Genomic DNA, 26,391 nt, shown 5'->3' with positions numbered 1-26,391 from the left:
CATCGCAATAATAACATCATAACAGATCAATCACATCTCAGAATCGTCGCAGCTTCTTTCAATAATTTCAAAACCTAAAAATAATTCTCTGCTCATGTCAAAAGTTTCATCTACCTCAAACGTACTTTAAAAATCATGATCTCATACCAAATACATCATTCAAAGCCCTCATAGTATCACAATGGTTCTGAAAAATATGAAGGTTTCACACAGTACAGACAAAATACAATTTCATAAGTGTGAAGTTATCCACCTGTGTAATTGCGTAAACATCTGTCACTGACGTAGAAAAAAAAGTTTGTTTCTCTGTTAAATAATCAGGTAGCTGTGTATTTTGTGTTGGAGAAATATGGTACCGATGTGTAAAGTTGTATAAGCAAATACCATATTAGCTAGGGCTCCTTGTGCTTGCCACACACATGGTACACAAAGTAAGTGTGTACCCCCCTGAGGATTAATGTAATTATACCCTCAGGTGTAATAGATTATTGCAATGGAATGAAATGTATCACGGAAAAACTTTGTATCATTGTACTTCAAATATCTTTAAAAATAAATGTTTTAAGTACAAAATTAATCACTCAAATACGTGTACTGTAGTGCTAAACTGTGCGTCTTGTTGTAAGATAATCTCTGTGGAAGTGTCGTAGTTATTGTCCTCCGAAAGCTAAGTTCTGCAGAACTTACCTCATCATAAACGAAAGTGAAATTCTTTGCGTATAGATATCAAGGTTCTTACGTACCTTACCGTGATCAAGAAAGCACTATAATGTAACGTATTGTTGTGCTACGGAAAAGGCTGTCTCATTGTAGCTATACCACAAAAGTTACTACTAAAACATGTTTTACTTTCCAGAATAATACAGAAAAACTGTGCAGATATAAAACAGAAACACTGAAAAAGCAACATTGTAAATTGTCACTCATTAGTAGCGTCGCGATAAAATCGTGTAGCTGTCACATAAACTAACCACTGTGTCATCTGGTATCTCACAGAAAGTACTTTAAATCCAGAATGTATTTTCAAGTAAACCAAAATGTTGCATTAAAATCTCATTAGCAGTACTGGTAAATGTTCTAAGTATGTGAGCCTTATAGTCGTTAGGTAATCGTGCAACTAACAAGCAAGAATGTACACACACAATAACACTGTGTTGTCTGTTCACAATAACAATGCATTCGTAATTTCTGTTTAAATAAGTTCTCTTGGTTCTTGACTGGATATTTAACTTCAAACATTGTTGCATATTAACAGATTCTAAGTCTGACAAAGCATACTAGTAATGTAAAGTGAAAAGTTATATGGCTAAGACAAAGTTAAAAAGCAGATTATCTTTCAATAAACGGTTTTACATGTGAAATGTGGTGTAAACCTTTACTCTTCCTAGTACGCAGAGTTTCAACTTCAACGCAATTATCATGTGGTATACGTCGGATTCTGTAAGGTCCATTGTAAACTAGAAAGAATTTGTGACTCAAGTGTTTCTTCTTATGTGACAATGAATGAGCTTTAATGAGAACTTTCTGAGCAATATATAATTTCTTTGCATTTGCTTTACCATGTAGTTTTCTCCTTTTGTCTGCTGCAGATTTTATATTTACAATAGCCAAATCAATTATGTCTTTGTGTCGAAGTTTACGTGTATTCGGGAAAGGTACAAGCTCTCTGATTCTGTTCGGTGGTTCTTCATTCTTCAGTACAAGAGTAGGTGGTAAAGCAGTGGAGTCATGAGGCATTTCATTCAGCATGTTTTGAAATAAGTGTAAATATCTGTCCCAATGCTGATGCTTTCTGTGACAACAAAGTCTGCAAAGCTTATTGATTTCTTTCATAATCTGTTCGGAGGGGTTACAATGTGGTGAGTACAATGAAATAAAAACAGGTTTGATTTTATGATTCCGAAGCATGCGTGACCAAACAGCAGATCTGAATTGCGGTCCGTTATCTGAAATGACTTTACTAACGTGTCCAACTTCACGTAAAAATTTTTTGACAAAGGCGTTGGATACAGACCGTCCAGTGGCTTTACGTAACAGAGTGAAAGAAACAAATTTTGAAGTAAGTTCAACAGCGACTAGAACGTACGAAAATCCATTCGATGTTCTGACAAGGGGTCCCAAGAGATCAACAGCAGCAAATTCTTTTAATTTAAAAGGAATGATAGGAAACAACGGAGCACGATGTGAGATAGTAGATGGTTTCGCCTTTTGACAAAGTTTACAAATAGAGAAGACTCTTCGAATTCTCTTTTCCATATTGTTAAAATAACAAGTCGTTCGAAGAATATGATAAATTTTTCGTGGGCCAAAATGTGCATAGCTGAAATGAATGTACCAAATGAGCTTATTAACAAAATCATCAGGAACGCAAAGTACCCATAGCTTGTCATCAACAGTGCAGCGTTTGAAGAGTATGTTGTTTCTAACCAGATAATAATGCCGAATCTGTGTGTGTGTCTTTTCATGCCATTTGTTTTTGATGTCTTTCCAAATCGGATCTTTATCTTGTTCATGAGCAATGTCCTTTAAAGATGTGGTGATGAAGTTTTCAAAGGCGACTTTCTGAATGTAAAGAATACTGAAATTTTTCTCGAGGTTGCCTTCTGTGTTACTTTTCTCTGAGCCAGCCGGCGCACGTGGCTGCCTGCGGTGAGAGTCATTGTCTGCTATCTCTTTGTTGGCGTGCGTCGTTATTGCGATTAGGAGACCTAACTTCTACAAATTCACCTTGCCGAGAGGGCCCTGCTCATTTTGAATCCCGCCAGTTCTGATAAAATACAGGTCTGTCGTTATGATTATATCGTCTGTCGTCATGTCGGTAGCTCCTGTAGTTTCTTTCTTGTCGGAACTGGTAGAGAATTTCTCCCTGAAATATCACTGCACGGTGGACCGTTGCGTCTGAAGTTATTCTGTCTCCCATGACAATAATAGTTCTGGTTGCCATATTGTCTGTTTCTATGATTGTCTCTGTCATATTCATTACTACGGAAATGCGATCTTTCTCTGTAATTATTACTACTCTCCCAACAGTTGTCATACGTGTGGTGTCTGGTTTGGTCACGATTTACGTTGTAAGAATAGCCTTGTCGTGTCCAGTTATTATTTCTTTCATCGCGGAATTGCGACGGATGTGACCTGTAATTGTTGTGTTCCTGTTTTCGCGTTCCGCGATTGTCAGTGTCAATTTCTAATTCTTGTAAGAGTCCCTGAAAAGCTTCAATGTCGTCTTTGCAACGTCCTGCCAAAATAATATGTCGTAAATGTTCAGGTTATTTGATTAAGCAAATGCGGATGAGTTCTGAGGGGCTGTATGGGTTTGACAGGTACTGATTCTTGTGCAACATGTCTTCAAAATATTTCACAAGACTGGAGAATTCAGATTGTTCGAAATGTTTCATCATTATGATGCTATGTTTTACTCGGTCTTGTGTAGCTTGAGACCAATATGCTGAGAGGAAGGCATGATAAAATTCTCCTTCACTGTGACAATCGTGAATGACCGATCGCATTCTTACAGCTGGTTCATTCTCTAAGTAGCCACACATAAATTCTAATCTGTGCTGCAATGACCAGTTGGGAGGAAAACAATGAGAGAATTGATGGAGCCACGCTTGTGGATGAATGTCGTTGCCAGAATTCTTAAATGTTTTGAATTTACGTGTAGTAATGAACAGCTTATAGTCAAAATCATCGTGTCGGCGAGTCACACATCGCTCATTGTTACTCCGTTTCGGCGGTTCCATCTCAAAATTCAATGCGCCTTGCCAATTTCTTTCATAATTTCCGAAGTGTCCTGTGTTATTATTTTGTGGTTGCTCCGTATTTCTATGTCCCTCTTCCCATACTGGAGCGCGAGTGTCCTCTGAAGTATGTAATTCTTGTATTACTTGTGCCAACTGATCTTGTACTTCCCGGATTTCTCTTTTGTACTGTGTATTGATTTGATTTTGATTTTGTTTGAATTTTCTAATTTGTTCATACTTCTCAGTGTCAGTGAAAGCTACAGGTCTTGTGTCATTCAGATCATCATCTACCTTTGTAGATAAGTTAGTGAACTGATCTGAAAGTTCGGCTACTTTATCGGATAGTGAAATTATTTCCTCTGTGTGTTTTTCTGAACCAAGTTTCAGAGGGTCCATTTGTGTTGAAATCGTATCTACTGTGTCCTTAAGTTTTCCTGAGTTTTTGCAAGTTGCGTAACCGAATTGGTAGATGCAACTGAGTCAATTTTAGCTTGCAAGGTCTCATGATTTTCATGAACAATACTTTGCAGTTCCTTTATGGCTGCTTCGTGATTCTGTACTGCATTTTCATGACGCGAAAAAATAGGTTGGAAATGCTCACAAATTTTTGTTTTTTACGTCATTACAGGCTTTTTGACATTTCGATTCAATGTTATGTAACTCAGTAGTTAAATCTTCACGTGTTTGTTCAAGTGTGATGTCTAACTTTTGAATCTTTTGCTGTGTTTGTCTCTGATTTTGTTCCATTGTGTCTAACTTGCTGTGTTTGTCTCTGATTTTGTTCCATTTTTTGCATTAATTGCAATAATAATGTATTAGTGTCTGGAATGTGTTTCTCTATGCTTTTTGGCAGTGTATTTTCACCGGCAACATTCACGTTTTGACAAGCAGAAAGAGTGTCTTCACTCATTTGAGAAAACGGTGAGGACGCAAAACATGAATCTGCAGTATTTGCAAGATTGTGTCCTGTCATTTCGGATTCCTGAGGCGAGCTGTTGCCGACCGATCGATCGATAATGCTTCCCTGTTCACTATTTGTTTCACTGCCTACACCATTATTTGCAGCCCGCTCCATTTCCCTATGCACAGTTACCAAATTACTACTTTGAACATTAGTTAATTGATTACTCTGCGGCGGTAACACACTGCTTTCGTCTTCACTGTCATTTCTCAGTTTACTTTGAAGCCTAGTATTACGTTTTTCACACGCCATTATTGTCACAATATTTCACACAACAACACAGAAAAGCACAATTTGAAGAGCAAAATAACAAAACACATTAACATAGCATTGAAAATAATATCTAGTTAATTGCAAGCGCAGCTGCGAAATACTTGGTGCAAATCTACATGCATGCCACAACTGTGTACAACAATGAAAAACTACAACTACAAAGGAAATTCTCTATATAATTACGCGCTAGCAATAAACAAAAGCTACACTAATTACACAAACTACAAGAAAAAATCAGAAGATTCCAGTGAGGTATCCTGGCAGTGTCGCCATATGAAACGTCCCCTTTGAACAAGTATACATGACTGTGCTTAAAATGACACACAATATTTTTAGCGCAACGCAATCTGACTTTCAAAAAGCCCTACAAAAGAATGGCCCTGACTAACATTAACCTATACCTTTCACAAATCACTTACCTCACAAAAATCTTCGCTACTCGACTACCGCAATACAGCAAGCGCTACTACTGCCAGCTAAATAAAAGATTCAAACTACGGAAGGCACTAACTACTGATAGGCATAGTTAGCAAATGAAAGATTTTAATAGAGAACGAACAATGTACTTACCTTAATAGTGTTGAGAAATCATAATATACATAGCAGTTCATGACATCCAGTCTTACAAATTTCCAAACTCCGCCATTTCTCTCCCCACATCCACCACTGCTGGCGGCTCACCTCCAACTGCCCAACGCTACGCGCTGTTAACATCCAGCTGCCCAACACTACAATGGCAGACAACAATGCAAACTAGCCACAGACTGCACACAGCACAGCCAGTGATTTTCATACAGAGCGCTACGTGGCGTTACCAATAAGAAATCCTAAATAGCCTACTTACACTGGTAGCGTAATAAATTTATTCCATAAATTGACGGCTATTGGATATCAGTTTTCTGGAAACCAGATTATGTTTCTTTGCTCGCAGTTTTTGTCTCCCGTGGTTTCACTCACTGGTCCATCAAACAATTTCCACTAAGAACATGTTATAGAGAACTTCGTGAAGTATCTAGGAATAACCCTGGATGCAAAACAAATATGGACCCCTCACATGAAGTATGTATGTTCCATGACGAAAGGTGCTCTTATGTGCACTAGTGCCTGTGGTTTTTATTCCACTGGATAATCACATTTGTAATAAAACCTATGATAATTCATGAGGCTATAGTATGGTGGAAGAAAGTAGAAGCTGTCAGGGAAAGAGCTCGAGAATGTGGGCTGTCTGGCCATAAAGGGTGGAATTAGCAGCATTCTCGAGCTGGCTTAGAGAACGTGCTGAACGTGACCCCATTACATCTTTCCGTTACAATGGAGGAAGCAGTAGGGGCGCACAAGTTAAAAACTGAAACTCTTTAAGATACTTAGAATCTCACACTAATATAATAAACGTGATAAATATAGAAATGGCCTGGGAAATGCCGGTTGAGTATAGGATAACTTCCGGATTCTTCAGTAAATCTCTTTATGTAACCATAGGAAGCAGGAAGCAGCGGAAGAAAGAATTACGATACCGTTAGATTTCATATTCTGGTTTATTAAGGTGCCAAAAACAGACGAAGGTGCTCTAGTCAGAGTATACGGTGTGCTGAAACATCCGAGATTGCAGTCTCTATAGGGAAGCTATGATATTCCACATAGATACATTACTTATCAGAGTACTTGTAGGGGACAACTACGAAAGTGTTACAAGGATTGTTCCTTTTACATTCATTCAGACAGCCAACTAGCTCTGAAATCTCTCCCAGTATCTGCAACGAGATCAAAGATCGTTGCACAATGCTATGAAACTCTTGTGAGGCTATGGGAAAACAACAGGATAAACCTACAGTGAACCGCTGATCACTTACGAATTAATTATAACGAACAAGCTGATAATCTGTCCAGCTGTAGGGGCGATGGTTCCATTTGTTAGGATATAACCTGTCATAACCATCACTAAAACGATAGTGAAATCTTATCTGTGAGCTATATTAGAAGGCGTAACGTAGAGCTTTGAACTAAAACGAAAACATGCCAGATTAATGATGTCGAAAGCATGTTTAGGAGACGCTTCGTAATCCTGACACTGAACAAGAGGCAGATTAAACTCAAAGTAGATCTAATGAGTGATCATGGGGACTTCAAGAACCACCTGCATACGGTGGGAACAGAGAATTCCCTAGGGGCAGAATATATAGTACCAGGAATGAAACCGCATCATGTTTAATCTACCAGTGACTAGCACTGAAGGCCAAAACAAACAAAATATTTGGGTCATGAATTCCTGAAAAAACTCTGGCTAACGGAGGCCTAGTAAAGTGACTCCTATTACTCTAAAGAGTACTGGTTGGCTTTTCTGGAATGACAGAGAGAGGTACTGTTAAATAAATCTATTTTTGTTGAGGGCAACAGGGAGCTAAGACCACTGTTGTTTTCTCTACTCACGCCCAGTGGCGTAAGTAGGGAACAGCAGCGATGGCGCTGGGCCAGACAGTCTCTCACCACTTAATCTTAAACGCCTCCTTCCAAATTCCACTCAACTGCACTCGAAGAAATCTCTCGCTGTTCTGTTATCTATGATGTTACTAGAGCCCTTATCCAAACCAGCTAAAACATCAGTGCGTTCTTCAACTCCTCATTATAACTCACAAACCCTTTTGCCTCCCTCTTGACTGTACCCAAGACATTTTTAATAACTGATCGTCTGACCAAACCCGAATCTTTGCTGTTGCCTGCAGATCATCCAGGAAGGACAATATGTCCTCAGCTGGCCTGCTAGAAAAGAAAATAATCGGCTGAATCCGCCCTTGAAGTAGGTGCCCCACCTTCTTTCATAGCAACCATATGCCTATCCACCTCTGCCTCTTCCACCAATGATTGCTTTACCCGATTTGTTAATGAGTGGAATCGTCTCCTGCCCAGAAACACCCTGCGTCCCAGGCTCTGTCATTGTGAAACCTTTATTCCCAACACACAACCAAGAATAATAAAAGAATAACATCAGGACAATGCCCAAACATAAGCAGAGCATATTGTCCTACATCTTACGTCTGATCATGAATCACCTTGACTCAGTATACTGCGCAACAGTACGGCCATAACGGTGGTACAAAAACACTCCATTGACACCGAGTCGGTACATGGTGCACAGTGCCTTCATAAGTTGTACTACGACCACTTTATTGATTGTTAATAGTGCGCCCCACACTATTACAGACCCTCCACCTGCTTGAACAGTCCCCTGCTGACATGTAAGATCCTTGGGTTCATGAGGTTGTCTCCATACCTGTAGACGTCAATCCCCTCGACAGAATTAGAAACGAGGCTCGTCCGACCAGGCAACATGTTTCCAGTCATCAACAGTCCAATGTCGATGCTGATGGGCCCAGACGAGGCGTAAAGCTTTGTGTCGTGGTGTAATCAAGAGTACACGAGAGGGCCTTCGGCTCTGAAAGCCCATATCGATGATGTTTCGTTGAATAGTCCGCACGCTGACATTTGTTGATGGCCCAGCACTGAAATCTGCAGCAATTTGCGGAAGGGTTGCATTTCTGTCACACTGAACGATTCTCTTCAGTCGTTGGTCCCGTTCTTGCAGGATAATTTTCGGCCGCAGTGATGTAGGAGATTTGATGTTTTACCGGATTCCTGATATTCATGGTACACTCGTGAATTGGTCTTACGGGAAAATCCCCACAAGCTCACTTAAATCTTGTTAACCTGCCATTGTAGCAGCAGTAACCGATCTAACAACTGTGCCAGACACTTGCTGTCTTATATAGACGTTGCCGACCGCAGCTCCGTATTCTGCCTGTTTACATATTTCTGTATTTGAATACGAATGCCTATAACAGTTTCTTTGGCGCTTCAGTGTATAATACAGCCATTGATGCTAATGTACTTTTCTATGGTATACAGTATATATTGTCATTTACTTGACGTTTATTTTCAAAATAATACTTTAGAGTTGTGATGGCTGGACTCGTTGTTCCGAGGATATTACAAATAAGACATGTCACAATAGAACATCTTTCTTGTAGTAAAACTTAAAATGATTCATCAGTTCGTACTTGGAAGAGATGTTTGACTCGCCTCCTGTGCAACTCTCTTCATTTAAGCAGAGAGGTTGCATCTTTAAGGGAAGAGGAATCTTTCACGAAAAAAAGTAATTCGGAAGGAATTGATTGTGCTATACAGTGAGGGACATTTGCATAAATTGATAATGGAGAACCACAGAAAAACATTTTCAATGTTGCTGGCAGATGGATTCCAACCACCTCACCTCCTGTAGCCAGGGATTACTAACTCAGCACCTCAACGTTCAGAGCTATCCCAGTCGGTGGAGAGTTTGGAAAAATAGATTATTGTACATTGTTTTAAAATTAAATTAAATGCATTGTGGCAAGAGATGAAATTCTGATATTACATTTTCCTTTATTTGTGCATGTTAGATCGTTTGATGGTGCATGAAAGCATGTGCATTTTAAGATTTAACTGTGAATGGGATTCCTGGCATCAGTTATTATAGCAGTACAAGAGAGTCAACAGATTTTGGACAGATGGGGACGGCGGGATGCAGGGCGCAGATGGCTTGAACGAATTGAAGCAGCCTGCTGAAAAATCTGTTAGAACCCAATGAACTACAGAATGTACTGTCATCACATACCCCTTACATTCTTCACGAACCACTGCCCATCATTCCTTAGGGAATTGGTGTTCATAACTGAGCACCACCCAGGTGACCAGATTGAGTGACATTTTGCTATTTGAGCTAGTAATGATAGAATTTTGAGCAAATATTAAAATATTTGCTAGCTAAAATGCTAGCATCACTGTTTGGGCGATGTTTTTGTTGATCAACGTAATTTTTGAGCGACGCAGGCAAATCCAATGTATCCTTATGCAGTGATTTTAATTTAATGTTTGAAACGCGTACGTCTCATATGTATTCAGTACCAGCGATGGCGAGGCATGACAGAATCTCTGACCAGAGAGTTATTTATCGTTGCTAGTCTGCGCTTGACCGCGCGAGAGTTCAGTAGTGTGTGTGGAGTGGGCAGAGAGAGTAGTTCAGTTGCGAGTTGCACTCTGTCTGCAGTAGTAGTCAGTCAGCAGTAGTGTGTGTGGAGTGGGCAGAGAGAGTAGTTCAGTTGCGAGTTGCACTCTGTCTGCAGTAGTAGTCAGTCAGCAGTAGTGTGTGTGGAGTGGGCAGAGAGAGTAGTTCAGTTGCGAGTTGCACTCTGTCTGCAGTAGTAGTCAGTCGGCAGTAGTGTGTGTGGAGTGGGCAGAGAGAGTAGTTCAGTTGCGAGTTGCACTCTGTCTGCAGTAGTAGTCAGTCGGCAGTAGTGTGTGTGGAGTGGGCAGAGAGAGTAGTTAAGTTGCGAGTTGCACTCTGTCTGCAGTAGTAGTCAGTCGGCAGTACTGTGTGTGGAGTGGGCAGAGAGAGTAGTTCAGTTGCGAGTTGCACTCTGTCTGCAGTAGTAGTCAGTCAGCAGTAGTGTGTGTGGAGTGGGCAGAGAGAGTAGTTCAGTTGCGAGTTGCACTCTGTCTGCAGTAGTAGTCAGTCAGCAGTAGTGTGTGTGGAGTGGGCAGAGAGAGTAGTTCAGTTGCGAGTTGCACTCTGTCTGCAGTAGTAGTCAGTCGGCAGTAGTGTGTGTGGAGTGGGCAGAGAGAGTAGTTCAGTTGCGAGTTGCACTCTGTCTGCAGTAGTAGTCAGTCGGCAGTAGTGTGTGTGGAGTGGGCAGAGAGAGTAGTTCAGTTGCGAGTTGCACTCTGTCTGCAGTAGTAGTCAGTCGGCAGTAGTGTGTGTGGAGTGGGCAGAGAGAGTAGTTCAGTTGCGAGTTGCACTTTGTCGGTAATAGTCGTAGCGAGTGGACGGTTGTACTGAGCGGGCGTCGGCATGCGTCGGCGGCGTGCTCTCCTTGCACCTCTGGTCACGATTCGGGACGAGGTATATTGTTATCGAAGGTAATGAAGCAGCATTGCGCTCAGCTAATAACATATGTTAATTGTAATTAATTTGTTCAAGAATTGCCCCAATAATAATTTTCTTATAAAGTAACTGTTTTAAAGAAAAAGATTCATTTCAAGTTAAACAATATTTCCCATGCATTCCTTCCAAGAATCAAAATTAAATATGGGCCAGCATTGCACGGAGCTGTGCCATAAAATAAGAGCAGATATAGATGCAGTTTACTGAGGTAAGAATTTTGCTTTTTGTGTTCAGGTTTTAATTATTTCACAGGGCCGAAGGTCAGCGTCGCTGCCCTTATAAGATTTATCAGGTTTCATTATTTGTGTTGAGATGTTACATTCAGTTCATGGTTTATTATTTAATTAACATTATTGTGGGTTTAATGAGCAATCTTCATTCTTTAACTTTCGTGTGGAGTTTACATTTTGGGCAATTATTATTCTTTAATTTTACAAGGAGGTTACGCTTTGCTCATTTTAATTATTCAGTTTTGTGGGAAGACAACATTTGGCTCATTATCATTGTCTTATATTTTGTGGGGAGGTTACATGTTATTTGTAATGATGTTCCGCTGCCTTGTGAAATACTAAGAAATTGCTACCCCGAAGCCCTATCAGTCTCCACATAACGACTCCAGTGCTAATACTACACTGCTATAGACAGGTAATGGCTATTATAGTAATGTGTACATATTTTAATTACCATAATGCTAGTGGAAGAATCAAAAGTAGTTTTCCCCTTCTTCCTTGTTACAAACGTATCTATAATTAGAAACTATCACAACAGCAGCGCCGGCCGGGGTGGCCGAGCGGTTCTAGGCGCATCAGTCTGGAACCGTGCGACCGCTACGGTCGCAGGTTCGAATCCTGCCTCGGGCATGGATGTGTGTGATGTCCTTAGGTTAACAAACTGCCTATTGGCTTCTGTCTCGGGTTCTTCGGCCGACGTTCATCTAATGATTTTTCTGACGTTTCGCCAGCACGAGTGGCTGGCATTGTCAAGGCTTCACCCTCCATTGCCGGTGGTGAACTGGAGCCGAGCTCGCGGGCGCAGGCTATATGTACCTGGCGCGCCAGAGTGAGTTGGCGCGCCAGGTACATATAGCCTGCGCCCGCGAGCTCGGCTCCAGTTCACCACCGGCAATGGAGGGTGAAGCCTTGACAATGCCAGCCACTCGTGCTGGCGAAACGTCAGAAAAATCATTAGATGAACGTCGGCCGAAGAACCCGAGACAGAAGCCAATAGGCAGTTTGTCAACAAGTGGCCACGAAAGCCTCAACAATTTTGTGTCCTTAGGTTAGTTAGGTTGAAGTAGTTCTAAGTTCTAGGGGACTGATGACCTCAGATGTTAAGTCCCATAGTGCTCAGAGCCATTTTGAACAACAGCAGCCAGAACAATAACAATAAATGGCAGCACTTACATTAAATTCAGCTGCTTGTAAGAACTGAAGTGATTAACAAATCAACAACTGAGCTCAAGTAAAGGAAAACAACGTACAGTAGATGGTCTTGACTAATTTAGGGATGATAATAACGGATAGTGCTATAGCTAGTCGATGGTTCAAATCTGTAAATGGCCTTGTTGGGTATCGATAGCAGGTATCCCTTCTTCGTAATTTGATTGAAAATCAAAATATCTTTCAGTTTCACAATAAGGCAACTAGGTCGGTGTAATTTCATTTAGATGGAGGGGCTCCGGACCCCCTGGACTACCCTTCTGGCTAGGTTCTTGAACAATACTGTGAACCATGCTAATTGCTGGTGTATATTTGTGCCACGGTGGTTAAGCTGGAGTGGACTTACAAAATTATTGTGTCAAGCCTGATTTCAAAAAGAAGATAGAGATTTTTCAACAGTTTAGCACCCAAGGACATCATCATTTCTGCAGAGAGAAGAGTGAGTTACACCCACGCACGTACAAGATGGGACCCGCTCACAAAGTGTTCTGATTGCGGTTGCATTTTGTGCAGAACACGAACCATCTTGGTGCGACTGCAATTCAGGGCAGGATGTGCCTGCAGATATGGAAACCCGCTGTGGTTCTTATACCAGAGGGCTGACCAGAGTAGTGGTGTCCACGCTTGTGAGCAGAGGCTTAAATGTCAGTTTGCCTCCACATATACCAGTGGGAGGATGGCTGCACTGTCCTGGTCACGAATGGCTATCCTCTAATGCAGGAGTCCAGCTGTGGCTGAAGTGAGCCCAAGGTGGCCCACAGGAATGTATTTAGAACAAGAAGTCAGCCTGTCAGTAGAGGAGTACAAATCTCATGGTGGCAACAAGAGAAACTATGTCCGCTCATTGCCGGGCACGGGCTACACGTTGTACAAATAGTAACGGCTGTCAGACTGAGGTTTGGTGCTAACTTATTGTCCTGAGGCACTGCATCAGACCACGTACAGCAAAACAAGGCGGTGGCCAGAAGATGTGGCAATACCTCGCTTAACGCCGATTGCATCGAGTGTATTGTTCCCATGCTCCTGTAACATCTGCATGTTGTCCATGGTTTGGGCACACACCAATGCCTTTAAGTATAACCATAGTTGTAAACAGAGTGGGTTCAGATGTAAGGAATGGGGAGGCCGTGTTACTGGAGCTTCTTGATCAAACCATCATCAGTAATAAACCATTGTGGTGAGTTACAGGACTTTTGAACGACCACCTAATACCCCATCGTGCATAAACCACAGTCGTGTTTCTGCAAATGTAACATTCTAGAATAGCACCGGTAATTCTTCGAGAAAAAACTGGTTAATCACAGCGCCTGTTAAGCTGTTTGGTAAAGTACAGGGTGTTTCAAAATGAACAATCTGGTTTTAAGGCGTTGTAGCATTTATTATGTTCAACTTACAATAATTGTAAACAATACACCAAATGAAAGAGCAACACAAACAGTTTTGCTTGTATACCTGTGCGCAATAGGAAAAGTATGCATTGACAAAGAGTGACTGAAAACGAGTGCGAGTCCTTCACACTTAGCCCCGAAAATATCCCAGCCGAAAGTTTATGGACTTTTCTTTATCGGTGAATGTAACTGATGTTTCTTGTCTTGATGTGCTACATCTGTGGCCCGTGTCTCAATGGGAAGAAGCTGAACAACACATCTTTATTTGGGAGCAAGATGGTGCGCCGCCTCACTGGCAAAACTCAGTACGCGACTGGTTAAGGGGCTCCGGAAAGGCTCAAAATCATGAAAAGTTCAATTTTTACTTTTTTGCGTTTTCTGAATCTGCAGACTATTACCTTTTAATAGATATATAATTTATTCAATTCCGAAGACTACAACTATTTTTAAATTTTTTTTGAAATGTGTTCTACATGGGCGTGACCCACTGTGGCGCTGTAAAAACTGCTGTCAAATGGTGTTATTATTAACGTCCGTGTTCATCAGGTACATTTTAGTGATGTGAGATAAAGTATGTGTTGTGGCTAACCTGTGATGGTTCAATATATATCGCTGGTGTGATTGTCGATTGTTTCATGTTTATTTACTCTGTCGTTATCTCGAAAATATTCGTAATTAATTCTGTTTCTTGAGTCTCTGTTTTGTTGAAGTATAATAATGAGTAAAAGTAAAGTTATTATAAATCCTCTGAAGGCTTTTAAGAAAAGGAGAAATGTTGGAAAGCCAAAGGTATGTGTTATTACTGTAAACAATAAAGACGATGAAAATCCCCAACATAGCTTGTGTCCCAAAGAAGACAGTTGGTGTAAATATAACAAAGGATTGCTAACTGGTGAAGTGTACACTCATAAGCATAGTCTGCCTCATGCAATAATGGAGGTGATAAAACCTATTTTCAGAGACTTAGCAGCACCTGAACTGTTGAAAAAGTGTATCCACGGAAAAACTCAAAACCCCAATGAAAGTGTAAATAGTGTTATATGGTCGAAAATCCCCAAGACTGTATTTGTTGGAATAGAAACACTTCACTTTGGTGTGTATGATGCTGTTGCGACTTTCAATGATGGCAACATTGTAAGGTGCAAGGTATTTAGAAATATGGGAATGAAGATAGGTTCTAACATGGTACGAGCGATGCTTGCTTTAGACAAGGAACGCCTTCGGGCTGCAGACAGGGCTGTAAAGAGTCTAGGAATACAAGCAAGAGTAAACAGGAGGAGGAACAAGAGGAAGCTGGAGGAGGAGTTTGCAGAGGATGAAGATAATCCATCCTATGGACCTGGAATGCACTAAAAAGTTAATCCAATCTTTGTCACTCGATTCCCAAAACTTTTATTTTCTCATACTAATTACATGTTTTCAAAGGATCTTCCAAACATATTTGTTTCAAACTTTCAGTAAATGTTACACAGTACCTTCTGCATAATTTAACACAGCCTTTTTCCAAAAAACTGTATATTTTTGAATATATAAATAAAAAATTGCAAAAAAATGTTGTGAATTTTCATTACAATTGAAAAAAAATCATCTTTAATAATTGAACTAAAATTTTGTAAAATCCCTGTGTTAAGTTGTAGCCCATATTCCAATAAATAATCTGTAAAAAGTTCAACTTCCTACCTCAAATACTTTGTGAGGAAAGATGTAATTTATAAGCGTTATTTTAACATTGCAAGTATAGGGCGTTCCGGAGCCCCTTAAACGACGTTGTATGCGACCGGTTGACACAGCATTTTATGCATGACCTCTGCGTTCACACATTATCTGACGCGATCATGTGTATGTGCCTCCATACTAGCTGATCTATCAGACTTTTGAAACAGTGTTATTGCTACAGCTACTCTTGACACATTGATCAAAGTAATAATAATAATGGCGTGTGACGATGGCCTCCCGTCGGGTAGACCGCCCGCCTGGTGCTCGATGGGTGATCGGTGTTCACACTGAATAATTGTAAGAAAAACTGTTGGAGTTGCTCTTTCATTAGCTGTGTTATTTGTAATTGTAAGGTGAATGTAATATGTGCTACAAAGCCTTAAAACCCGTATATTCAGTTTGAAACACCTTGTGTATGGCCCTCTGAGTCTGACACCAACTATTCCTACCCGTACATTGATATTGAATCGTTCCTGATGCCTCACCTCCATAATTTCTTCAGGATTTGGATCTGCCCACATGTGCACATCGGGGTAATTCACTATGCCGTCTTTTGTGAATCATGCAGCATCCGTAAAAAATACATGTTACTCTTCACAGGTGAAATGGTCCATACCTCATCAGGTATTGTTTTCCAGACATTTCATTGGATGAGCTTTTTTTCTAATTTGACCCACACTACATCGTGTAGGAATGAGTGACACTTGTTAAACACTTCATATTGTAACTATATCCAAATCTTTGTTTTGCAAATACAGGGTAACAAAAGGAATTATGAACCAAGAATATTTTACTATATTTAATTTAAACTCACTACTTTCCCACATATTAAGGTACAAATGAAAATTTTAAATAACCTTACTGGCTAATTGCACCTGCACTACTACTCTTATAATGTGTTCGTAACTTACTTGTGTTAAAAGATTACTTTAAATACTGTGTGAAACCAAAATATTGAGCGTGTCTTCTAACGTGAAAGTTCGCAATCCCCCCTCCCCCCCCCCCCCCCGCCCGCCCCCCTGCTGGTTTTGATCACCTTCAGTTTTGAAAGTGATCTTTCTGCACTGCTGTTTGCTATCGTAAGTGACGGGTGCACTCTTAAAAGACGTGTTTGTATTAGGCAAACAGTCACTGACGCTTTACGGTTTCTGGTTTGGACGTAACAAGATACGGATGAAATCGACTTCCCATGAAGCCTCAGTTCCAATGATCCAAAATACCGACAAACGTTCTTTCAAAAGTCTTACCGAGTTTTCCAATTGAACTGTCATGTCATCAAAATGACTTTTGGAAGGCATGAGACGAGGTACAGACAGAAGTATACAGCTGTGAGAGCGGATCTTGAGTCCTATTTTGGTAGCTCAGTCGATAGAACACTTGTCCACAAAAGGCGAAGGTCCAATGTTTGAATCCCAGTGTGTCACACATTTTTAATCTACCAGAAAGTTTCAAAGTACCACATGTTTCACCAAGTGGCATTGGAAATATGACACAAAGGTGTGCAAGGTTTGAGAGGCGATTCTCAGCTGATTCGTATCAGATGTCCACTGAACAAATGAACAGTACGCTACTGATAGCTAGACTTGAAAATAGGAAGGCGCCTAAGCCAGATGGGATACAAATGGAAACTCTTAAAAATACTTTCACACAGGTCACCCCATCCCTAACGCCAAGCTAAACGACGCCTTACAACAAGGAAGAGTCCCTGCTCCTTAGGAAACAGCCAACTTGGTCATCATTAAGAAATCAGAGGACAGGTACCCAACTCACCCCAAAACCTACAGACTAATGTGCTTCCTAAGCTCTTTGGCTAAGGTACAGGAGCGGCTCCTTTGTGATCGATCACAATCGCACAGACAGCTCTTTGGCCTAAGTGCACACCAATACGGTTTTAGAGCAAAAGAATCAATAGACGATGCAATCAACTGCGTCTTGGAAACAATCCACAAAGCACTCCGTCTTCAGGCCACAAGTGGCCCATCGGGACCATCCGACCGCCGTGTCATCATCAGCTGAGAATGCGGATAGGTGGGGCGTGTGGTCAGCACACCGTTCTCCCAGTCGTTACGATGGTTTTCTGTGACCGGAGCCGCTAATATTCGGTCGAATAGCTCCTCAATTGGCATCACGAGGCTGAGTGCACCCCAAAAAACGGCAACAGCGCATGACGTATGGTCACTCATCTAAGTGCCGGCCACACCCGACAGCGCTTAACTTCGGTGATCTGACGGGAACCGGTGTATCCACTGCGGCAAGGCTGTTGCCGGAAATAATCCATAAGACAAACGATAAATGTGTATTTACAATCTTAGTCAATATCACTTGTGCTTTTTGTAACCTTTAGTGGCCTGCATTGAGGGAGATGCAATTACTTTGTATTCCATCTGTGCCTTTCTACTTTTAAGTCTAGTTATTACAAAAATAGGATAGCAAGTTCCATGCAGGACACCAGAAAGTAGTCAAGAAAATAACGAAAGGATGCCTACAAGGTTCAGTTCGAGGACCAATATTTTGGGACATTACTATCGAGCCCCTACTAAAAATACACTCCTGGAAATGGAAAAAAGAACACATTGACACCGGTGTGTCAGACCCACCATACTTGCTCCGGACACTGCGAGAGGGCTGTACAAGCAATGATCACACGCACGGCACAGCGGACACACCAGGAACCGCGGTGTTGGCCGTCGAATGGCGCTAGCTGCGCAGCATTTGTGCACCGCCGCCGTCAGTGTCAGCCAGTTTGCCGTGGCATACGGAGCTCCATCGCAGTCTTTAACACTGGTAGCATGCCGCGACAGCGTGGACGTGAACCGTATGTGCAGTTGACGGACTTTGAGCGAGGGCGTATAGTGGGCATGCCGGAGGCCGGGTGGACGTACCGCCGAATTGCTCAACACGTGGGGCGTGAGGTCTCCACAGTACATCGATGTTGTCGCCAGTGGTCGGCGGAAGGTGCACGTGCCCGTCGACCTGGGACCGGACCGCAGCGACGCACGGATGCACGCCAAGACCGTAGGATCCTACGCAGTGCCGTAGGGGACCGCACCGTCACTTCCCAGCAAATTAGGGACACTGTTGCTCCTGGGGTATCGGCGAGGACCATTCGCAACCGTCTCCATGAAGCTGGGCTACGGTCCCGCACACCGTTAGGCCGTCTTCCGCTCACGCCCCAACATCGTGCAGCCCGCCTCCAGTGGTGTCGCGACAGGCGTGAATGGAGGGACGAATGGAGACGTGTCGTCTTCAGCGATGAGAGTCGCTTCTGCCTTGGTGCCAATGATGGTCGTATGCGTGTTTGGCGCCGTGCAGGTGAGCGCCACAATCAGGACTGCATACGACCGAGGCACACAGGGCCGACACCCAGCATCATGGTGTGGGGAGCGATCTCCTACACTGGCCGTACACCACTGGTGATCGTCGAGGGGACACTGAATAGTGCACGGTACATCCAAACCGTCATCGAAACCATCGTTCTACCATTCCTAGACCGGCAAGGGAACTTGCTGTTCCAACAGGACAATGCACGTCCGCATGTATCCCGTGCCACCCAACGTGCTCTAGAAGGTGTAAGTCAACTACCCTGGCCAGCAAGATCTCCGGATCTGTCCCCCATTGAGCATGTTTGGGACTGGTTGATGCGTCGTCTCACGCGGTCTGTACGTCCAGCACGAACGCTGGTCCAACTGAGACGCCAGGTGGAAATGGCATGGCAAGCCGTTCCACAGGACTACATCCAGCATCTCTACGATCGTCTCCATGGGAGAACAGCAGCCTGCATTGCTGCGAAAGGTGGATATACACTGTACTAGTGCCGACATTGTGCATGCTCTGTTGCCTGTGTCTATGTGCCTGTGTTTCTGTCAGTGTGATCATGTGATGTATCTGACCCCAGGAATGTGTCAATAAAGTTTCCCCTTCCTGGGACAATGAATTCACGGTGTTCTTATTTCAATTTCCAGGAGTGTATATGGCTGCGGATGAGAGGGTAAATAGGTAGTCGTTTATGCAGACAACTTAATTATTAGTTGTTGTATCAGCAGACTCATGAGTACAGCTAGAAAAGAAAACTACACAACTTCTCATAAGTATAGGTAAATGGTGCAGCCAAAACAAATTCAAAATTTGTGCAAACGAAACAGTATATCTGTTACTCAAATGGACACTGAAACAAAGCACAATTATTATACTAGACAATATTAACATAAAAAGGAAACAAGTAACACGATATTTAGGAATACATATTAACGCATAACTTACTTTCAATGTGCACACGAGACTGGCAACTGACAAAGCGATGAAACATGAACAAACTTGCAAAGCTGAACACCATACGACACAGACTACCTTTGAAGACGCCGCGAACTCATATATAGGTCTCCTGTAAGCCGTAATATGCTCTGTAGCAAGTGAATGGGCGCACCGCCTATGTCTTGTGATCTATAGAGATAAGTGAAGTTACTCCTCCGAATGTCGGGTGCTTTTGGCAACACATCAGTCGAAGTCTTGTGTGTGCTTCTTGAGACTTGCCCTATTGACATCACTATTCGCCACAGAGCAACGGCATACTGGGTAAATAGGGCAGACACGACAAGGTTCGTAAAATAACAGGGGAAATCATTGTAGACAGGCGCCAATTAAACACCTGGCTCCTTGACACATGGTAATTGTTGTGAAAGACGATGGACAATGGCTGTCGCATTTTCTCCTTCTTCCCCAGCAAACGGGAGCGACTAAAGCTGGAGCATGCGGATCCAAGCCGCGGCATGCTTCACTTCTTGACCGGCCACGTCCGATACCCAGCGCATTGGAACCGCGTTGACCTTATCCACAACGCAATGTGCATTTGTGGAGCAGATACGACTCCTGAACACGTGGCATTACGTTGCAAAGTCCTAGTACATGTAAGACCTATAACAGATTATAATATCATCAAAGAAAGTAATGAGAACCAGACAAATGGTGTGCTCTGGCAACATCGCTGATATAGTGTCAAGAACACTGTATGACGTTTATAGACAAGAAAATCCACACAGCAGTTCTCAAAAAGACATGCAACAAACACAACAGGATTCTTGGAAGGACACAAATTCACACATAGCTATAGACAATGATGCAGATGCAGACACAGAAAATGATATCAACACAACAACATCAGACAAAGAACCATGGCATAAGGACTGTAACACCTAAAATAGATAAATAAGGTAATTATAAGAAAACCAGACGTAATACGTGATTGGTTGACGTATTTAAACTGTACTTCAACAATGAAAACTAAGTAATGCAAAGAAAAGTGGTTAATATAAGCAATGAGAGAATCATTACATCTAAGGAGCATGACTCACTTGGAGGTAGAGGTGAAGTTTAATTTCCGAGGTTCCCACTCTGGCTTTGGGTTCAGTCAAGGAAAAACAGCAGTTGCAAACGACGCACCCGCCAAGAGAAGCAACGCCACAGTATAGTGTAGTTCGCAAACTTACGTTTAGGGGGGAGCGCGCAGTTTATGATGTAAAGCCGCAAAGGCCGCGTTAACCCTTTCGCTGCTACAGAGACGTGCTCCCCGCATTCCGCACTGTGCGCGATTTTGTCATCACTGCACTGCTCGCCTGTGCAGACACATGGTGTTCCGACTGCTTTGACACACTTTTCATTCGATTTCACAAAAAGTATTTGGCCCAAAAATTTGATTTTTACACATCTTTTTCACTGATACCTTCCCCCTATAAATGACTTAATTCTGTTTCGATGCTCAACGCAGTTATTGTGCAGCATTAAATGTAGTAAACCATTGCACGAAATTTTGAAGAGTTTGCAGAGGTAAAAGTCCATAGTGTATTCTTTCTGTATGGTCGATTTTAGTTGCCACAATGTTGAGAATGAAATGTGGACAAGATACCTAAATTTCATTTACTGCATAACAATATCTCATTTAATTTAAGTACCAGACAGGTGTCGCGACTGTAATAAAAGTTTTATTTACACCGGGCGCGTTTGGCTTTATTTTAAAGCACTTCAATCAATCAAAAGGAAGTAGACAAAATACATTAAATAAAACTGTGGACTTACAAAAACATTAGGACTTCAATATACTGTGTATCAGTGAAGTGCTCTGAGCTATGTCAAATATAATTTTTGTGTGTGGCACACACAGACAGCATTTATTTGCTAAAACACTGATCAGCCGACACAAACGTTGAATATTGTGTTACCGCAGCACAAAACTACGAAAGCTGACTTGGCAATGGGAGACAAAATACTGTCCACTGAAGATGCTTTGCACCCTAAAACCGTAACATAAACTGAAGATGCTTCAAAAGAGAAAAATGCGTCTGGTCTAAATAAGTCGCTTATTATTGTTGCAGAAGAGGAATATATTTCAAATTCTGCTCTAAACAATACTTTTAATACTGTCGCAAAAGAATGTATCTCAATATGAATAGTAGAACAGCAACTGCGGAAGAGGAGATATACAAACAAAACAGATAACGTGAATATTGTATGTGTGCCTCTTCATTGTTTTTAATTGCTCTGAAAAGAAATATTGGAGGACAAAATTAGAAAAACCGAAAACTTATTATGGTTATAATGAAGAGACAAAGCACTAGAAATTTCAAAAAATTACATTCAAACGAATAAAATTCATGAAGTAAGACACTTTGATGTTGTTTTTAGATAAAGAAAATATTCAGCACCACACAAAGTTTGAACTCCGCTTAGCAGCCAAACACCTATTCCATAATGCTAACACAGCTCGTTGTTCAACAGCACGCCTGGAGGACTCTAAAATATCACACAAAATACCGACAAACACTGTTGGTATGACAATGATTTACTCACGTTTCGTCGAAGTATAATGGGAAATAAACAATTACCGCTGCTCTTTATTGCGAAAAAGCGGTTCATGAGAATGATACAAACACCTTTCCTTACTATGGCCTGAATTAGGAGGCTTATTGCTTGTTTGGTTCAATTAATTACTAGAATATGAAGCAATTGGTATAAAGAATGCTTTTTCCAAACTTTCTATAAAAGAAAGTCTGCTATCAAGACATTGCTTTTGTTCTATTACTTTATTTATGACTGGACATTTCTAAGACTGAAGACACTCGTCCTTGCTCTGCACTGCAGTCGAGCTCTGGCAACGTCATTCTCTGTTCATTGGCTGACTGTGTTTTGTGACGTCAGATGCACAGAACGAACCTAAACTCAGCCGCCATCATAAATGACGCGCACTATAGTTCTTAGACAGTAGAAGCAATACACATAGAGTCACTCATGATATAATTCATTTAATAATCCAATAAGGCATTATTTCTTATGCTGCTTCTTATGGGACAGGCACTACGTTTCTACAGAGGCCCCCACCGGGAATAGCAACAACACAAACCATAATTTGTATGTTATTATTTGTTTTGCAGTTCGCCTCTATCTTTCTTTTCTAACTTACTAAAATTTATTATTTGAACACTTCGTATCCTACAACTAACTTAATTTTTTTTGTAACTCATTGTTATTACCGTTTTTTATTGCTCAAAACAAATTTTGCTGGTATTTGGAACAATGTACTAATACATGCATAATGTATGTAATGTAGGACCTGCTTTTTAAAATGTTGGGCAGCTGGTCTTTAAATATGTAATAAATGAAATGTCCACTGAAAACCTCCGCTGCATAAGCCGACACAAAATAATTACGACTACGCCTTTTACAATTATCAGAGGGCCTGCACGGTGGTATTAAAACGAAAAACATTTATTTTTATTTTTAATGCACCTGTTAGGCTGCAACCTAGATAACCTGCCGCCCCATTCTACATCATGCCTGTCCTAACTTCTGTTATTAGTGTGGACATTGTTTTGATTGCAGACTGTGTTTGGACTTCAGTTCTGGCCTACAGTTCCGTGACTGTATTGTGTTCTGTATATTGTGGTAGTAGCTAAACTGCACTGCGGACAAAAAACCGAATACTGCCATTTGCTTTCCCTGCTACTGCCGATGTAGTAGTTCGCCAAATCACTGAAAATAGTTTTTATTGTACTCTATTCGTAGTTCGCAAAGGTGCCGGATTCACTAACTTAAAAAGTCTTCGTACTTCAGGGTATTTTACTCCGTGACAAGCGCAACTAAAACTGTGCAGCACTTATGATGTATGAGTAATCACAATAGTAGAGAGCAGCCACACAGTGACAGGCGATATGATTACTTTTGACAGATGATATACAAGAATAAAAAAAACACACACAAATTATTAGCCTTTGGAATATCTAGTGACTTGATTATGACTTCTCGTCGTATGAACCATGTTATCCTAATGTAAAGTTAAAATATTACAGAACAGTATGGCACACAGTTAATTATTTTTATCTTATCTGAATGGCATAAAGCAATGTGTGTCAGATGCATGTCAATCACAGCGCGTTAGGCACTCAGAATCTGGAGCAATCAGACATGGTGTACCACAAGATTCGATTTTGGGTCCTCTGATGTTTCCGATATACAGTCTAAGAAAAAAAAAGAAGCACCACAAAGGAATTATCTGGATGGGACGGAAATCGGTAGTTGTGACGTGGATTACAATTACAGAAAAACTGGATGATTTATTCAAGAGAAAGAGCTTCACAAATTGAGAAACTCAATAATTCACTGGTTCACCTCTGGTCTTTATGCAGGCGGTTATTCATCTTAGACATTGATTCACAGAATTGTTGGATCTTTTTCTGAGGGATACCGTGCCAAATTCTTCCTAACTGACGCGTTAGGTCGTCAGAATCTCTATATGGTTGGAGGGTTCTGTCCATAATGCTCTAAATGTTCTCAGTTGGGGAGAGATCCGACGAACTGGCCGCCCAAGGCGAACATGAAGACAAGTAGTAGAAACTCTCGCCGTGTGAGGGTGGAAACTATCTTGCTGAGGCGTAAACGGTGAAACGCCCCCTTAGAAAAATTGTACCAATAAGAAAACCTAAACAGCCTACTTACAACGGCTTACCATGAAGGGCAACAAATCGGGGCATAGAATATCGCCAACGTACAGTTGTGCTGTAAGGGTGCTGCAGATGACAACCAATAGGGTGCGGCTATGGGAAGAAATGACACTCCAAACCATCACTCCTAGCTTTAAGGTCGTCTGGTCACGTTGGTATCCGACCCCTGTCTGGGGTGTCTCAACACACGTCCTCGGCATGGAATCTCATTGACTGGAATAGTACAATGAGGAGTACCACCTCGAATGGAACCCACATGAACAGCAGAGATGTGTCTGGAGACGCCACGAACAGTGGTGGGTTACCAACCTGACCGTCACCCGCCATCAAGTCCAATAATCAGAAGCGATGATCGGGGGTGCCTTTTTTTTCATTGCAGAACCACTTTGGTTGTTATCTGCGGCTCCCTCGGAGCACAGAGGAATGTCGACGATAGTCTGTGTCCTCTTTTGTTGCCTTTCGTGGCAAGCCATCCTAGGTTTACGGTAGGTGGTCTTGGTTTACGTTACAGAAACAGAATGCACGCCCACAAAAGACATGTTTTCCACTGGTTATCTTCGTGCCTATCAAACCATACCTTCGCCAGAAAAGTTCCAGATTTCTCCCCAAATGAGAACGTTTCGAGAATTATGGATGGGGCCCTCCGACCATCTCTGGATTTTGAGGACCTAAGTTGCCTATTGGACAGAATTTGGCACGATATCCCTGAGGAGCACATTCAGCAACTCTATCAATCGATGCTAAGTCGAATAACTGCTTGCATAAGGGTCTGAGGTGGACAATCACGTTATTGACTTGTTCAATTTGCGAAGTTTTTTTTTGTGAAAGTATCACTCAATTTTTCTGAAATTGTAAGCATTTGTTTGTCTGCATATACAGGGTGAGTCGCGTAAGACGTAACACCCCCTTTATTCCGGGGGCGATTTCACGTATCGGCGTGCGGTTTTCGGCGAATCATAGCCGACTATGGGGCACATACTTTGGTACATGCACAATAATCGCAATGTTTATATTGGCCGAGATAATGAGGCAAGTACATGTTTTTGAATGGGACGCTACCCTTTCTTTACCATCATACGAACGCTCTGGAAAAGACGCGTATAGTGATGTAACGCATGTTGCTATTGTGATTCAAACTTTGCTTAAAAGAAGGAGGATGAGGATTTACCTACGCAGCGTAGGTCGTGCATATTGCATAGAGCACGGCAACTCGGCCTGTGGGTCGCACGAGGCGTGTTTACAGTCTGCAGCCACTTCCGACCGCCTCGACCTTAAATCGTACAATATTTCCCAGCGTCTTTTAAGCAAAATTTGAATCACAATAGCAACATGCGTTACATCACTATACGCGTCTTTTCCAGAGCGTTCGAATGATGGTAAAAAAAAGTATAGCGTCCCATTTAAATGTGTGTGTGAAATCTTATGAGACTTAACTGCAAAGGTCATCAGTCCCTAAGCTTACACACTACTTAACCTAAATTATCCTAAGGACAAACACACGCCCATTCCCGAGGGAGGACTCGAATCTCCGCCGGGACCAGCCGCACAGTCCATGACTGTAGCACCCCAGACCGCTCGGCTAATACCGCGCGGCGTCCAATGTAAAAAACATGTACTTGCCTCATTATCTCGGTCAATATAAACGTTGTGATTATTGTGCATGTACCAAAGTATGCGCCCCATAGTCGGCTATGATTCGCCGAACACCGCTTGTCGATACGTGCCAACGGAATAATGGGGGTGTTACGTGTTACGCGACTCACCCTGTATCCGTCATAACTACGGATTTATGACCCATTCGAATAACTCCTTCATAGGGAGTCGTTTATTTTGTTGTGTGCTACAGTGTACGTAAATGATCTTCCACTTGCAGTTTCAGAATATGAGTCAAGCAGCGTCTGTGCAGGGTG

The sequence above is a fragment of the Schistocerca nitens genome, chromosome 1, assembly GCF_023898315.1.
Source record: "Schistocerca nitens isolate TAMUIC-IGC-003100 chromosome 1, iqSchNite1.1, whole genome shotgun sequence".
Taxonomy (NCBI): Eukaryota; Metazoa; Arthropoda; class Insecta; order Orthoptera; family Acrididae; genus Schistocerca; species Schistocerca nitens.
This window is presented reverse-complemented; position numbering follows the sequence as displayed.